Here is a 15,418-nt window from a genome sequence, read left to right on the forward strand (position 1 = left end):
ACTACATTATCGAACAGTCAAAAAATAAATCTAGATCAACTTGGTCGGTAAATTTTAATAGACCAAATGCAAACAAACAAAATACAGTGGATATAAACCCTAATATCCTTAATAATTTCTTTATGAATGAGGCCAATACCATTGTTTTTTCGGCTTGGTCCTCTGGCTATTTCTTCTTCGAATGTGTGCCTTCTAAACTTTAACGATGTTCCTGCGTTTTCGTTTGCGCAGGTATCAGAATGTGAGATTAGAGGTCTCTTCCAGAATTTAAAGTCTAGTGGGACTCGAGACGTCTACGGTGTTCCAACAAAGGCGATTAAATGCAATATAAGTATATTTGTGAAACCTTTAACTACACTGGTCAACTTCTTGCATATTTCCTGATGCATTAAAGGTTGCGTTCGTTATTCCTGGTTTCAAGGGAGGCGATAAAAATGACTGTTCCAATTATCGACCCATCAGGCATACTCCCAACACTACTTGTGAATTTCATGAACGTTTGTTATGATGGGTAGATCCCAACAAGTTAAATGCGGAGACTGCCTCTCTGAGTATCTTCCTATTGCAAGAGGCACCTCTCAGGGATCAATTTTGGGGCCCTTTTTGTTTATTCTCTTTTTTAATGATTTTCCAAGGTATTTGGGCGGGGATGTGAAATATTTGTTATATGCGAATGACGCAACGCTGCTGGTGAGTGGTGATGCGTATGAGGAAGTGTTGTCCTCGTCGAGCGGGTTGCTGATGGCAGCAAATGAGTAGTGTGTTGCCAATGAGCTTTGCTTAAATAACGAAAAGACAACCCAATCACTGTTCAATCTTAGACACCATCATCTAAAGGAACTTTCCTCCACTACATTTCTGGGGTTAACACAGAGTTCTCCGGATTTGAATTTTGTGGCTCATACGACGGAGATAGGGAAAAAGATTGCTCGAAACATTTTCTTATTGGAATTAGAATTGTGTATTTTCCTTATCATCGTGTGAATTAATGAAACTAAATATTGCACTTAAACGACGATATTAAATTTATTGTATATAAATTAGGTTTCTACCGGTTTCGACTGTGTGACAGTCATCTTCAGAAAATCGACGTCATCGAATATGAACTTAAACGGGAGCTCATCGAAACGAAATCTGAAAGTTCCTTGACAATAAACTATTATAATAACTTATTAATTTAATTTTAGATGTGACAAGCAAAGTGTATAGTTGTAGGTGCGACAACATTTTGCAGTTTTTGACAGTTGTTTACACAATTTACATGTTGTCGGTAGAAATCTAATTTATATACAATAAATATCATGGTTTAAGTGCAATATTTAGTTTCATTAATTTTCTTATTGCGCACATTGGTAGTTTCGGTGTCTGCTGAGGTAGCCAGAATCGCCTATTTCGCAGTGATTCACTCAATTATAAGTTATTGTATAATTGCTTGGGGGGGAAGCACAGCTAGCTCCCACATATTTGGTCTACAGCGCAGACCTTTGAGGTTCATTTCAAAGCTGAGCTATAGAGATGATTGCCGTCACGTCTTCAGACAGCTGAAAGTTGTGACATACCATCTGTGTTTATTTTGGAATGTCTTTCATACATTTACAATAATAGAAACAAATACTGCACGCATGCTGACCTGCAAAATTATGAGACGCGAAATATTTATGTTGACCTTTGTCGATTGAGTGGAACGCAAAAAAGCTATAGATATACTGCTCATGTCTTATACAGGTGTCCCGAAACTCAACGTCAAGCGGGCACCGGGTGAGAGGCCAACCCAAACCTGTTCTGGTAAAAATGAGAAAAAAATTCCATATCTCTTAGTTAAGTAGTAATAGACATATTTTTGAAAATGTTAAAAATCGGTCCTCTACATCATATCTTTAGACCATGCTACTGTAGAAGTTACAAATCAAACAACAAAAATCGTTAGTTTTGCAAAAAAATATATTAATTTGATTGAGTTAAGGTTGAAAGAATTTATGTCTATCAAGTTTGACACACGATTTCTAAAAGAAGGAGTAGTACAACACCCTTCGCAAGTAATTTTAACTTACTTACCTTTAACTTACTTTTCTTAAAATATGTCTATTACCACTTAACTAAGAGACATAGAATTTTTTTCTTATTTTTACCAGAACAGGTATGGGTTGGCCTCTCACCCGGTGCCCGCTTGACGTTGAGTTTTGGGACAGCCTGTATAATAAATTGCCCTCGGAAATTAGAACACTCCAAAAAAATAAATTTTTAAATGTTATGAGGGAGTTTTTGCTAAGAAATGCGTTCTACTCAGTCGATGAATATCTAAGTAGCAGTGTTACTATGTAATTTGAGTTTATGATTAGTGTGTTGAACTGTACTGATTTTTGTATATGACAAGTGTAAGTCCTAGCATTGGCAGAATAAGAATATTCTTCTATTCTTATCCAGCGATGGCTATTCTAATAACGTTTCCTTTCAAAGTGATAAATCAAATGCAAAAAGCTCAGTACAAATTCACAGCACAAATGAAATGTTTACACAAAGTAATTTATCCACGTTGTATTTTAAAACCACGCAATAATCCCTGTGTTTATCAACTAGAAAATAAGCTAAAAACATACAGATTATAATTTCGGAAAAACTTTTTTGTTTGCGGACGTTCGATAAACGTTATCTCTTTGTTTACCATCTATATACACCCCCACATAAAATCTCTTGTGTATTCACGATCGATATATTTATTTACATTTTTCTTAGTATATTAAAATGATTTTTTTGAAAGAATTAAATGTGCATAAATAAAAGAGGAGATGAGGTAATAGTTAATTATGCAATTTTGCATGTTGATAGCGTACGCCATTGAAAGAGAATGATTGAGTCTCGTTAAAAGGTTGTAAACGTCCGCGAATCGTGCACTAAATTCCGATCCACGCGTCTGATAAGCCGCATTAACCGCTCATTTGAATTCCTTCCGCGATGGGGTTTCGTCCCTCGTACGTTTTTATTGGTCCCAAAAAGAACTCTCTCATCCAGAAAATGAGTTAATGAATTAATCAGAAACGAAGAAGTGAGGCGACATGTTTTTGTGGGTTTAAAAATAAATACATTGACCGAGAGAAACAAGTTCTTATTTTTGTGTGCTATTTCATTTTTTCACCAGGTCTATTTTTGGATTTTATCTTCTTGCGACGTTTTCTGGCGCTTCAGAAGCTGATATAACTTTACGGCGCCACCGGGTTCCGTTTTCTTCTTTCGTCGCGTGCCGTTGTAACGTTAATTATCCTGTTTACTAAAGGTTTCCAAAACTAACTTCAAATATTTTCGGTGAAACTCACACTCGCACCTTTAATATAAAAGAACCTTTCGTGACTATTAAATACGCATTACCGATTCTTTTACGCACGCAACCCAACGGAAACTATAATTTTTAAGAAGAACCGGGAGATATTAAAAAAGAAAATAATATCTTAATGTGTCTCCATAAATTTCTTTATTACTATAATAATTTTTTTTAACTTTGAAGTAACATTAATTTTTGTGCCAACAAAAAATGTTAAAATCAAAGTAAAAAATTTAACAATCTATTTTGGGCATAAAAAACACACCACGTTTTAATATAGAAAAAAAAATAGTAAATCGCGTAATGAATTATTCAAATCTTTTCATAAATTCACTCGTCACGTTACGCATATTGGATAAAAAGAATATATAAGAAATACATTAAGAATTTTAAGTAGAAAGTGATATTAAAATGACGTCATTGCGTAGAATTAAATAAGATTATAATTTGATTAGAAGGACAAAATTGAAACTGCGGTGACCTGAAAATTTAATGCGGGAACCTTTTTTTTATATCCTACGTCGATCTCCTCTGATTTCTATCCTTCCTCCCCACGCGTCGAAAATTATTGACGAAAAACTCTTTCTCGGGGAAATTTTATGTCGATGAATACTTCCCCAAATGTATCGTCTGAACAGGATTGGGGGAACGAAGGCTTCGCCAGTATTTTCGTAGAGAGTGCAAACGACGGATGATTTAAAGCACTCGTGGTGATGACATTTGATAGAAAAAGATAACCAAGTCGGGAGTAATTGTGATAATAGCAGGACGTAAGCTTCTATATTCGTCATTGTTCTCTATCTCGATTTTTACAGCATTCTTTGTTCAACTTCTAAACCATAAATCTTTTGAATATTATTTTTATAACGCACTCATGTGCTAAAATGTTTCATCTATAGCATAGTTGAGGCGACGCACAGTGTTAGCAAGTTTGAAATTACCTGCCATAACATAATTTTACTAATTTTCCAATCCCTAATCACTAATCCATAAATGCAACAAAAAAAGTGGCATAAAAATGTCAACATATGGTATCTCAATTTTGGGACACCTGTACATTTCAATTTTATCTCAAAAAATGCGTGTTAAAAAATATAACATAGATATTCAAGAATTTTTTCTGGAAGAATATCCCTCAAATTTTTATCGAATTAATTTCATACTTTATGTACAGGGTGTCCAAATTTCGATGGGTTTGCAGGGTATCTCAGTTATTATGAAAGATAGAAAGTTGCGGCTTTCGCGAACCTGAGTTACTTTTTTGTGAAACTTACAATGGCGCAAACCAAATTTTCATAGCCCTCTTCGTTTTTGATATACAGGAAGTGTTTCAAAATTTACGATTTTCAAACACCTCCTGTATCTCAGCTATCCGGAAACGTAAAACCGGGTTCTAATAGATTTTTTCACGTAGAATCCAATGGTGCACGTAGAATTTTTCTAGTCATCGTAGTTCTAGTCGGTTTTTGAGTTATAAAGAGTTAAGTATTTTAGAAGTTGAGTATTCAGTGTTTGAGTTGTGTTTATAACTCAAAGACCGTGATGACTAGAAAAATTCTACGTGCACCATTGGATTCCACGTGAAAAAATCTATTAGAACCCATTTTTACTTTTTTACTAAGATTCCGGATAGCCGAGATACAGGAGGTGTCTGAAAATCGTAAATGTCAAACACTCCCTGTATATCAAAAACAAAGATCAAATAAAAACCATATAAAAACTTCTAACTTGCGTTTATTAATATAAAGTCGTACTAGTTTCGGGTTACCCCATCATCAGCGACAAAGTCAATGAAGCTATAAAAGGTGCAAAAAGTTAGAAGTTTTTATATGGTTTTTATTTGATCATTATTCTTGCAACATGGATAACTCTTTCAAAAACAAAGATGGCTATGAAAATTTGGTTTGCGCCATTGTAAGTTTCACAAAAAAGTAGCTCAGGTTCGCGAAAGCCGCAACTTTCTATCTTTCATAATAACTGAGATACCCTGCAAACCCATCGAAATTTGGACACCCTGTACACAGTGTATACAGGGTGTCTCACGTAACTGGTTCGTTAGAACTTTTTTAGGGTCCACTATTTGTACAGTTTTGAAATTTTGGTAGCATGTGTTGTTCATTCGGAACTTTCGAACTAAAATATTTTCAAGATTGCTGCCACTTCCGGTCTACCGGAAGTAGACCATAACCTCGTTATTTTGAATGGAATGCTACAGTTTTTATTACACCTTTTAATTGTCTTTAATTGTTTTTTAATAGTCAACATATTTTTATATATTATATATATATATTATTTTTATACATATATATTTTTTAGTTTCGCTTTTATTTTCAAATATTCGTTTCAAAATCCTAAATTTTGTTTTAAGCACTGTTTATACAGGGTGTTTCGGTGACTCGGGGAACAAATTTAACCACATATACTAGAGTAAAAATGACGACGATTCATGTAAAAAAAAATTAGTAAAAGTCTTCAAATTTCAAAGATACAGGCCATCAAAAATAGGAAATTTTAACACATTTTTCCAAAAATGTTAAACACTATTTACAGTAGAACGCTGAAATTTGGTACAGTATAATTCAATGTAATGTAAAATCGGTAGACAATTTATGATTTGGATTGGTCCGCGGGAACAATGCTATACAGGCTGTTCCTAAAGTTTGTTTGCTCAGAACTTTTTTATTCTATCATAACCCTACATTTATTTTTGCAGTTTCTAATAGCAAATTTAGTTTAGAAACTTTTATTACTCTTAGATAATATTGATAAAAATCACCGTTTTCGTGTTAAATGCAAAAGTGTTGGGTTCCGATTTCAATAATAGCACCAAAAAAAAGAAATATAAGTTTTTGAACATTTCCTTAAGTATTTTTTATTACTTGTCTTGTTATTTTATGTACTTTTTTTATTATTCCTATTAGTGTTGTCGTTTTTTTGTTTATTTTTTGTTGATTTTTAATTTATTGTTTTTGGATTCTTTTATTAAACCAACTAAAACAAATTAAAAATGTGATTTAGCTAAATCTACACTTGGACATGTTGCATACATAATAGTTATGATAGCTCAGTTCGATTTTTACTTGTCATTGCCAATTCAGATTATTTATTTATTTATTTTTTTTAGTGTTATTGAATTCGGAGCCTAACATTTTTGCCTTTAATACGAAAACGGTGGTTTTTATCAATATTCTCTAAGAGTGATAAAAGTTTCTAAACTAAATTTGTTATTAGAAACTGCAAAAATAAATGTAGGGTTATGATAGAATAAAAAAGTTCTGAGCAAACAAACTTTAGGAACAGCCTGTATAGCATTGTTTCCACGTACCGATCCAACTCAAAAATTGCTTAATGCTTTTAGGTGATATTAGTTTACACTGTACCAAATTTCAACGCTTTTCACTCTAGTACATGTGGTTACATTTGTTCCCCAAGTCACCGAAACACCCTGTAGATGAAATAAATCCTAGCTAACCATTAAGGAGATATTATAATGGTATTAAACATTTAGTTGTAATTAGATTTTTGGCCAGATATTCATAACTTCCTAACACTGTGCGACGGTTACCTTGGATAAGAATTCCTACAACTAGAGTAGTTACATTGATTTTATCGGATACTCCTGCCATAAACGTCTCGGCTTGGTCTCTATCAACGTGGTGATTTCCAATCTTCTGTCGACGTGGTATTAAGTGTAGTACTTATTCCATGTTCTAAGTTTGTCTCCAAAATGATTCCCATCTTTGTATCAATGTGATATTTATCATAACATCTCCACAGCAAGTGGCCTGTTTAGCAATAATATCGAATTTTATATCAATATGAGATTAATTGTAGCGCCTCGGTCGTAAATGACCTTGATTTAATAAAATTTTTTCACAAATCTCATAAAAAGTTTGATCTATACAGCAAAATAATACCGAATTTTATATCAATATGAAATTAATTGTAGCTCCTGGGTCGTAAATGACCTTGATTTAATCAGGTTTTATCATTAAAACTTTGATTAAGAAAGTTTAATCTGTTTTTCTTTTTTAATTTGATTTTTTAATGTGTTTCTATTTTCTTATATTCAAATGTAATCTAAATCTAACTTTGATGATGAACCTATTTAATTTTTTAAGCCGTTTTTTTACGGTAATTAAAAATAGTTCAAATTTAAACCTTCCCATTGTCCGGGTTCGATTAATCATCTCAAAGTTATTAAAATTCTATGAAACCAAACGATTAAAAATTTCTATTAGAGCAAATCCATTAAATTCCGTAAAATATACTCACGACGTGTTCGACCTTCAGGTTACAAGATCCATAATTGCCACGAAACTCAAAATAAAAAATACTTCGTGCGTGGATGGCTGCCAGCTAAGCAATTAACGCGAGAGATGCTTCTATAACATCGTTGGCAGGTGCTAATTTTTTCGATATCAATCTTTCACCGTATAAAACAGAGAGAGAATTTTAATCTGTGTCATTTAATAGCCGGCGGGGAGTTGTAAAATATTGAATTAACGTTTTCGAATCAACGTTCAAACCGGGCGACTTCAGCGATCGACGATCCGAAAAGATTTGCGGTCGTAAAAGCGCAAAGATCTCTGAAAGAACGACAAGGATTTTTAACGTTACCGAGGACCAATTATCAAAAGTGCGTTCGAAAAAGGTTCGTAATTGTAATATCCCCTGCTATTATCGTGAAACGAACCGCATTTCAAGAATCCCAAAATGATTACTTTGCAATCGCTGGTTACAAATGGAATTACAAACCAAAAGACTGAAATTTGAGATAATGGCGAATTGAGTAAAAAAAATTCCTCATCATCAGAAGAAATTTCAAGCGATTTTAGAGATCTGCTGACAAGTTGTTTTTTTAAATCGATATTTAAACGCTTCATTCAAATACCGTTAAAATTTCTTTGGTGAGGATAGATGTTTTATACAAAAGTAACATGTTGATGTAAACAACGGAGGTTGTAAATATAATTTTAATCAGAACTCAAATATCAAAGTTAAAATGGTATTTATTTTTTTGTGCAAAGGGATTTAAAATTATAACGTACACTTAAATTAATTTTGCAGGTTTTAATTAATGTTAGCCTACATGGGATTATCGAACCGTAAATTTGAAACAATTTATTAATTGTAGCGAGTCGTAACGATTTAAATTGTTTTACATTTCCAAATTTATTAATTTAAAAACATCAATAATTTTTAATTATTTTTATTACAAAAAAAAAACTGTCTGAAAGTAAATTTTTCATTCTAAGAATACCATTAGCCCAGATTTTTCTTAAAAGACGTCAGAATGTACGAAACAGAAAGATTCGAATTAATCTAGTCTCATTTCAACCTCAACGTGATGCGACAACAACGATAGAAGAACCTAGAGGGTGATTTATTCCAAAAAGTAAAGACATCATTATTTCTCACGTTATCGCTTTCTTGGAGATTGTTGTGTGTGGTGGCGAAGAAATGTCCGCCTTCGCGAATTACGGGCCCCGTCGGAGAACCGGATTAAATCCCGTAATATATTAAAAGATCCCCTCTTTCTGGATCCCCGCAAACGTCTCCAAGGCCGCAAGGCAAACCACAACGGTATCGCGCAAAATAAAGCACTCTTCCATCCCGTTTCGGGAGATTCGCTTCCCGTTCGGTCCGCGGGCTCTATTTTTAAACCGGGGAATAACGTTCCTCGTAAAGATAAGGTTGAAGCTTTGTTATGAGTGGTCACTTCTGCCGTACGGAATTTAAACATTTTCTTTGTCTTCTATTGTTTAACATTTAATAAATAATTTTTCTCGAAATCCATAGAAAGATTTAAGTCAGTGAGCAACCTTAGAAATTCTTTGACATCATTAGATATTCCTTGATGTTCTTGGAAACCAGAGATATCAGCTGATTTATTACAACGTTATAGAAGCAGAATTAATTTCAAGTCCGATTTGCATCATACGTCTAAGAACTGATTTAGATACGACACTTAGATACACCAAGAAATTCTACAATAGAAAAAATAGATGAACCTAACAGGACTGCCACATCCATTGTTGTTTTGTAGCCCACTACGGGTTGGTTGCCCGCACTCCACGTCACACTATTTGCCACGCCCAGTTAACTGTCATTAAGTTCTATGCGTTTGTTTTGTGTTTTTAGAGGTTATACGATAGACATTTGATTTGCTTTTGAAGTTAATATGAATACATATACGATATAACCTCTGAAAATACACAGCGAACGCATAAAACACAATAACAGCTGACTGTCATAACAATGGATGTAGCAGTCCTGTTAGAATCTACTCTCCTTGAGATGAACCTACAATTTCGAGCCAGTGTCATTTTCTAGATGTTAGTATGAAATTGAAAGTCTATGCCTTTTATTTTATTTAGAATTTAAGTCTAACTAGTTTCGGCCCTTAGCCATCTTCAGAGACTCTACAAATAATTTAACATCTCTCATCTTATCCATTTTACAAACGACAGCGGTAGGTAGCGGTAGTTAGCATAAGATATCACTATGTTGCATATTTTTATTGCACTTAAATTACAACTAACACTAGATCTAGAACTAGAAAGTTTCGGGTTTAGCCGTGCGTCTTCAGACCTACTAAACGGCTAAAATGGTTAGTTCTAGTTTTACACTAGCACTAAAATAACCTTTAAAGTGAGTCCAAATTTGAGGCATTTATCTCAAAAAACAAAAAAGTACGAACATTCAACTTTTAATTTTGACATATTTGTCAACTTCATAAAAAATCCTTTAAAATGAGTCCAAACTCGACATATTTAACTTTAATATTAATGGAAATACAATCACTTCCGGTTTGAAACGTCAACGTCAATTTTGACATATTTGTCATCTTCATTAAAAAACCTTTAAAATAAGTCCATTATATCAAAAAACAAAAAAGTTAGAATAAAAAACATTAAACCCGAAGTTAGCAACAATAAAGATAGCACTTTAATTTTTAAATATTAATACCAACCTTAATTTTTTATTTTTTTTATTTTATTTATGTTCTTGTGACAAATATTAAGACATTTGATAAAAATTAAGAATATGTCAAAATGACATTGACATTTTAAACCGGAAGTTGCTTATATCTCGAGTAATATTGGAATTAAACGTATCATGTTTGGACTCATTTTAAAGGATTTTTCACGACGATTACAAATATGTCAAAATTGACGTTGACATTCTTAACCGGAAGTTGACCATAACTTCATTAATATTGAAGATAAATATGTCGTGTTTGTACTCATTTTAAAGGATTTTTAATGAAGATTACAAATATGTCAAAATTGAGGTTGATTCTTGAATTTTTCCCAAATTTCTTAATATTTCTTTTGTTAAAAAAGAACGTTCTTAATTTCATTTTACAACTTTTTTTGTAAATTAGTAACTAATAATCTAATTTCGACTTTGAGATGTGAACTTTTTAACAAAACAAAAAGAAATATTAAGAAACTTGTTTGTAAAATGGGTAAGATGAGAAATGTTAATCTATTTGTAGAGTCTCTGAAGATTCTATATATTCTATATAAAATAAAAACTAGTTTAAAAGTACAAAATCAAATTCTATTATCTCTTATTTTCTTAAAAAATCTTTACACGAATCATTTTGTCTCTAGTTTTAGTGATTAAATTTATGTCATGATTTACAGAAACACCCTGTATAATCGTAAAACGCAACGAGTGACCAAGATGTTACAAGATTTTACCATCATTGCATTTTTAAAATCGAGGTGCGGATTAGATTCGAGTGCGGATAAGATTCGAGTGGTATTTTTAGAGAGATGAAAACGAAAATCCCGTTTTTCTCAACATTATTCATTTTTCACTTAGTCAAGTGATGCATAACGCGGTCCAATTGATTTATTACAATGTTGTAGAGATAGAGCTGAGGTCACTTGAGACCGAGGCTCTACATTTACTCTGTTAACGAAATATTATTTGATTTACTACAATGTTATAGAAGTAGAAGCTGAGGCTTTCCAATTTACTTCGTTAAAGGGATATTAGCTGACTTATTACAAAGTTATAGAGATAAAAGCCGAGGTCGCTTGCGGCCGAGGCTATACAATATGATCCGCTATAGAGATATGACCGATTTATTACAATGTTACAGAGATAGAAGCCGAGGTTCTCCAATTCATCTTCGTTAAAGAGATATAGCTGATTCATTACAACGTTATAGAAGTAGAAGCCGAGGTTGCTTGCGGCCGAGGATCTACATTTACTCCGTTAACAAGATATTAGTTGATTTACTACAATGTTATAGAAGTAGAAGCCGAATTCGCTTTTGGCCGAGGCGCTACAATTCATTCCACTAAAGAGATCTAAATTATTATGGTTTTTAAACCAAGATGCACCCAAAGATCCTGCTTTCCCTATTCCTCAAGAAAATGTACTCCATTTCTTTCGTTTTGTTTCATTTTATTCCCAAGTAATACTTAGATGCAAGATTTTATATAAATTTAAAGTAAATTTAATATTTACAGTAACCAAGTTACAGGAAAACATTCCATTTATAACATTCTACGAATCCGTGCAGTACTATTATCGTATCGTATTCTACCCTGTTAGCCCTTAATCATGTTTTCACAGAGGAGCTCCAAGATATCTATTACTAACGACGGATATCGGACCTAAGCTAACCTCCTCTGCTCGTTCTATGGTGTAATTAACTTTATACATGGTAGAACAATTACGAGACACTCTACGACCTTTAGTTACAAGCTTTAGTTACAGCTATAAAAGCAGAAATAACCTCAGAATCTTCATAAAATTAAAAAAGAAAACGACGAATAAAAATTCTTGTATAAACGAAGTTAAATAATACTCTCATAAAACACTTTCCATTTCAATCGACTTTAAAATTACGATTAGGAGGAAAATTCCTCAACGAAAAGTTTCGGTTTTCATTGTTCCCGAAAGTTTCTTTTAAGATGAACAAGATTAAAATAAAACGGGTTACTTTGGTGATAATTTAAATTGTAAAACGTTCCAAACGGACTTTTTATTAGCTTAAGAGTTGGACGAATTTATTTCTCTCAATTATTTTAAAATAATTTGAAATTTCAAAATTTTTAGTTTTAGAAGTCTTAGTCATCAGTAAAGAAGATAAATGGTAAGAAGACAAAAACGGTATCGAAATCAGTCATTTTCACGTTTTCTCGAAACCCTTCTAAATTTAGAATATCACCACGCTTTCCTTTTTTTCTCTCTTCATCCAAAGTAACCGTTTCGACCTATTCTCCGTGCTTGGAGGAGTAAAACGATATCGTCTCGACGTCGTCTACACTATCAGATCTCGTTGCACAACTTATAAATGGTCCAGTGTTATCGCGTGCTATAAATCTTATCTTCAAGTTCTCGCGGGCGTACCAACAAAAAAAAAACTCTAACTACGCTTCCGGCAGTTTTTACAGTTTTTTTTCTGGTCGAGTTCGTTCGTTCACGAAATGGCCATCGGTCGGGTTCAAATTTTTCGCGATTAATAGCCCGTAAAGTTCGTTTCAGTATGACTCGGGTTATGGGAAACGAAAAATAGTATGCTCCGTTAGAAAGAATACGGTAGTTAATTTTTTTTTTGATTTTATTTTCTTCGCGTAGTAGATTTATCGACAACCGGAAGCTTTCGTGATGCTTCCCGAATAACAACAGATAAGGAATAATGATGATAGGTTTTAGAAGTTTTTAAAATTTAATTATAATAATGTATTTTTTTTTTGAAAACTCAAATAATTTTCAAATCGAAAGTTTTAATTAATTTTGCAAAAGAAGATTGGGCAACTACCAACTTAAAATTTACTGTAAAGACAGACTTCTCAGTTACAATAAAGAGCTTTAAAGAACACCTTACGAGGACAATTGCAAAACCCAGAACTCGAAATAACTTTCTGCCAAAGCTGAGTGGCACCACATGGGGCTCCTCAGTGTTCACACTTACATCGACAACTGCAGGCACAATCTGCACAATCAAAATATGGTCTCGTTAGAGAGTATAGAAAGATTAACACTGATTCTGTGCTCCGTTTCCACGTTGGAATTGGCTAAAACCTGCGCAAATGCTAATCGAAAATAACTTCAACATAATTAAGTAATGGAGAAGATACTGGGAGAAGAATGTAGCTCATTTAAACCAGAGTATGTGTTACAAGCAAGCCAACCAAGATGAATCTGGCTAAAACTCAGGTACACCAATTATTAAATACAATCCCTGGTGGAATCCTAAAAATCTTATGGTTCTAGAAGCGAGCATTAAAGAGATGATGCCATTTCAATTAAAATTTTTTGTAAAACATAATTTTTAAATTTTATCTCTTCATCCATGCTTTTATTAAAAGGCAATTTATCAAAAAAACTAAATAACCCGGCTATAAAATAAAATAGCAGCTGCTGTTGAATATAAGCTTTGATAAAATCCTCACAAATTCGATTTCCAACGCAGTTACAAAATACAAAAACAATGCTGAAAATTGCTACCTCGATCGAAATAAAAAAAAATTATTTGTTCTCCAACAAACACTAATTGGTATTTGAAAATGATTTTGTGCTTAAAAAGCCCCTATCAATTTAAATTATATTACTACATAATAAATTTCATTGCCTCAAAAATTTTAATTGGGTTAGTTTTGTATTGAATTAATTTTACCAGTTATAATAAAATTAAAGTTATCGATTTTTTATTAAGAAAAAAAAGTTTGCTTTTTTTATTTAGGCCACATATTACGTTATAGCCGATAATGATATGCAAACTTACACTTAACATTTTTTTAAAGCATAACAAGATAAGAAGACGTCCTAGTTTAACGATAAAAAACCAATTACTTTTTGCAATGTTTAATATACAACAACTTTGTTATATTTTCATTAAAAAACTTTTTTGTAAGAAAAGAAAAAACTTACCTCCGTTTGCCAAGAAAAGTTTCTTCTGAAGTATACAAAAAGGTGAGCAAACACTCGATTTCAGTTTTTTATAGGTTAAAGTTTGAATAGATAGCACGAATTAATAGACGCTCAGCGTCGCGACGCTCCCGCATTCGAAACGGCGCGGTGTCAAAGGAACACTACGCGATTCGGACCACAGCGTACGGCACGCGATCTCCGAGTTGTTGTACTCGGCACCGCCCCCCGAAGAGTGGTGTTAAATCTGCGGTTCGCCACTCGCCGATCTGACGACTAATGTGTGGCCAAGTGACTGCTGAGGAACGAAAATGAAGATATATTTGACGCCGCCAAAGACCAGACAATGTTCTCGACGCCTTTTTAAAACACTTAACATCAGAACAACATTAAAAAGGAAAACAGAAAAAACTATCATATGGTATTTAAACAATCAAAAAGCGTAATTGATGTGCAATGTAAATATAGCTCGAGGGTTTCATTTCCACGTGAATGAATAGCTTTATGCCAATGTTGAAATTAAACGAAGCTGTAGCAATTCCCGGTAATCTAATAGCCTCGGGTTGTAAAGTGCATTGAAAACAAATCCTTTAAATTAAAGGTCTTTATAAGCTACCTCGACGTGATATTATTAGTATGCAATTAGGTACTCACCAGATTTTCGCGGAAACTCCCTCTGAAAAGTTGCTCCAAGTGATTTCTGAAATATTGTTCGTATCAAACGTTATTTGGATTCATTTGGTTCCTAGAAAAAGAAAAAAAAAAGGATAAAAATTAATTTTATTGTATTGAAATGTATTGTGTAAGCTGTACAATATTGATAATGGTAGGCACTTTACTCCAGTAGATTAATAAACTTCCAAAAAAGTCAAGTGGACAAATAGTAAAGTGATAACATTGACAAAGAGTTATTAAAGGGCGGGAGAACATCAAAAGATATTTTATATTCCTTTGTATGAATCATTGTACAGCAAACAATGTTAGGTTAACTCTTAAATACTCTTTTTGGTTTTATTTTACCTTTATAAAGGTTATTTTAATGTTGTACCAAGGTTTTTTCATTCTAAAGCAGATGATGTTGCTAATGTTGTCTTCAAAATTCATAATTGTATTAAAGTTTTTCAAGACACCACAAAATTTAAAAGAATGACAGAAGATTACTTTAACATAACCTACAAAATAAAACATAACCTATAAAACAAG

The 15,418-nt window shown here is 33.0% G+C and overlaps 1 protein-coding gene across 5 annotated transcripts in view; it reads right to left on the minus strand.

The window, feature by feature from the left end:
* LOC111427908 (Crustacean cardioactive peptide receptor) overlaps window positions 1-15,366 on the minus strand; it is a 59,680-nt gene extending 44,314 nt beyond the window's left edge. For 4 of the 5 annotated variants that reach the window (XR_011640745.1, XM_023063270.2, XM_023063269.2 and 1 more), the window contains exon 1: window positions 14,219-14,443. The gene's annotated coding sequence lies outside the window, so the exon portion shown is untranslated. Of the gene's footprint in view, window positions 1-14,218; window positions 14,444-14,869; window positions 14,961-15,235 lie in introns of those variants that run through there. The other variant, XM_071197053.1, reaches the window with a different exon arrangement.
* Window positions 15,367-15,418: the final 52 nt, after the last annotated feature.

This window comes from Onthophagus taurus, chromosome 6, assembly GCF_036711975.1.
Source record: "Onthophagus taurus isolate NC chromosome 6, IU_Otau_3.0, whole genome shotgun sequence".
In the NCBI taxonomy this organism is placed as follows: domain Eukaryota; kingdom Metazoa; phylum Arthropoda; class Insecta; order Coleoptera; family Scarabaeidae; genus Onthophagus; species Onthophagus taurus.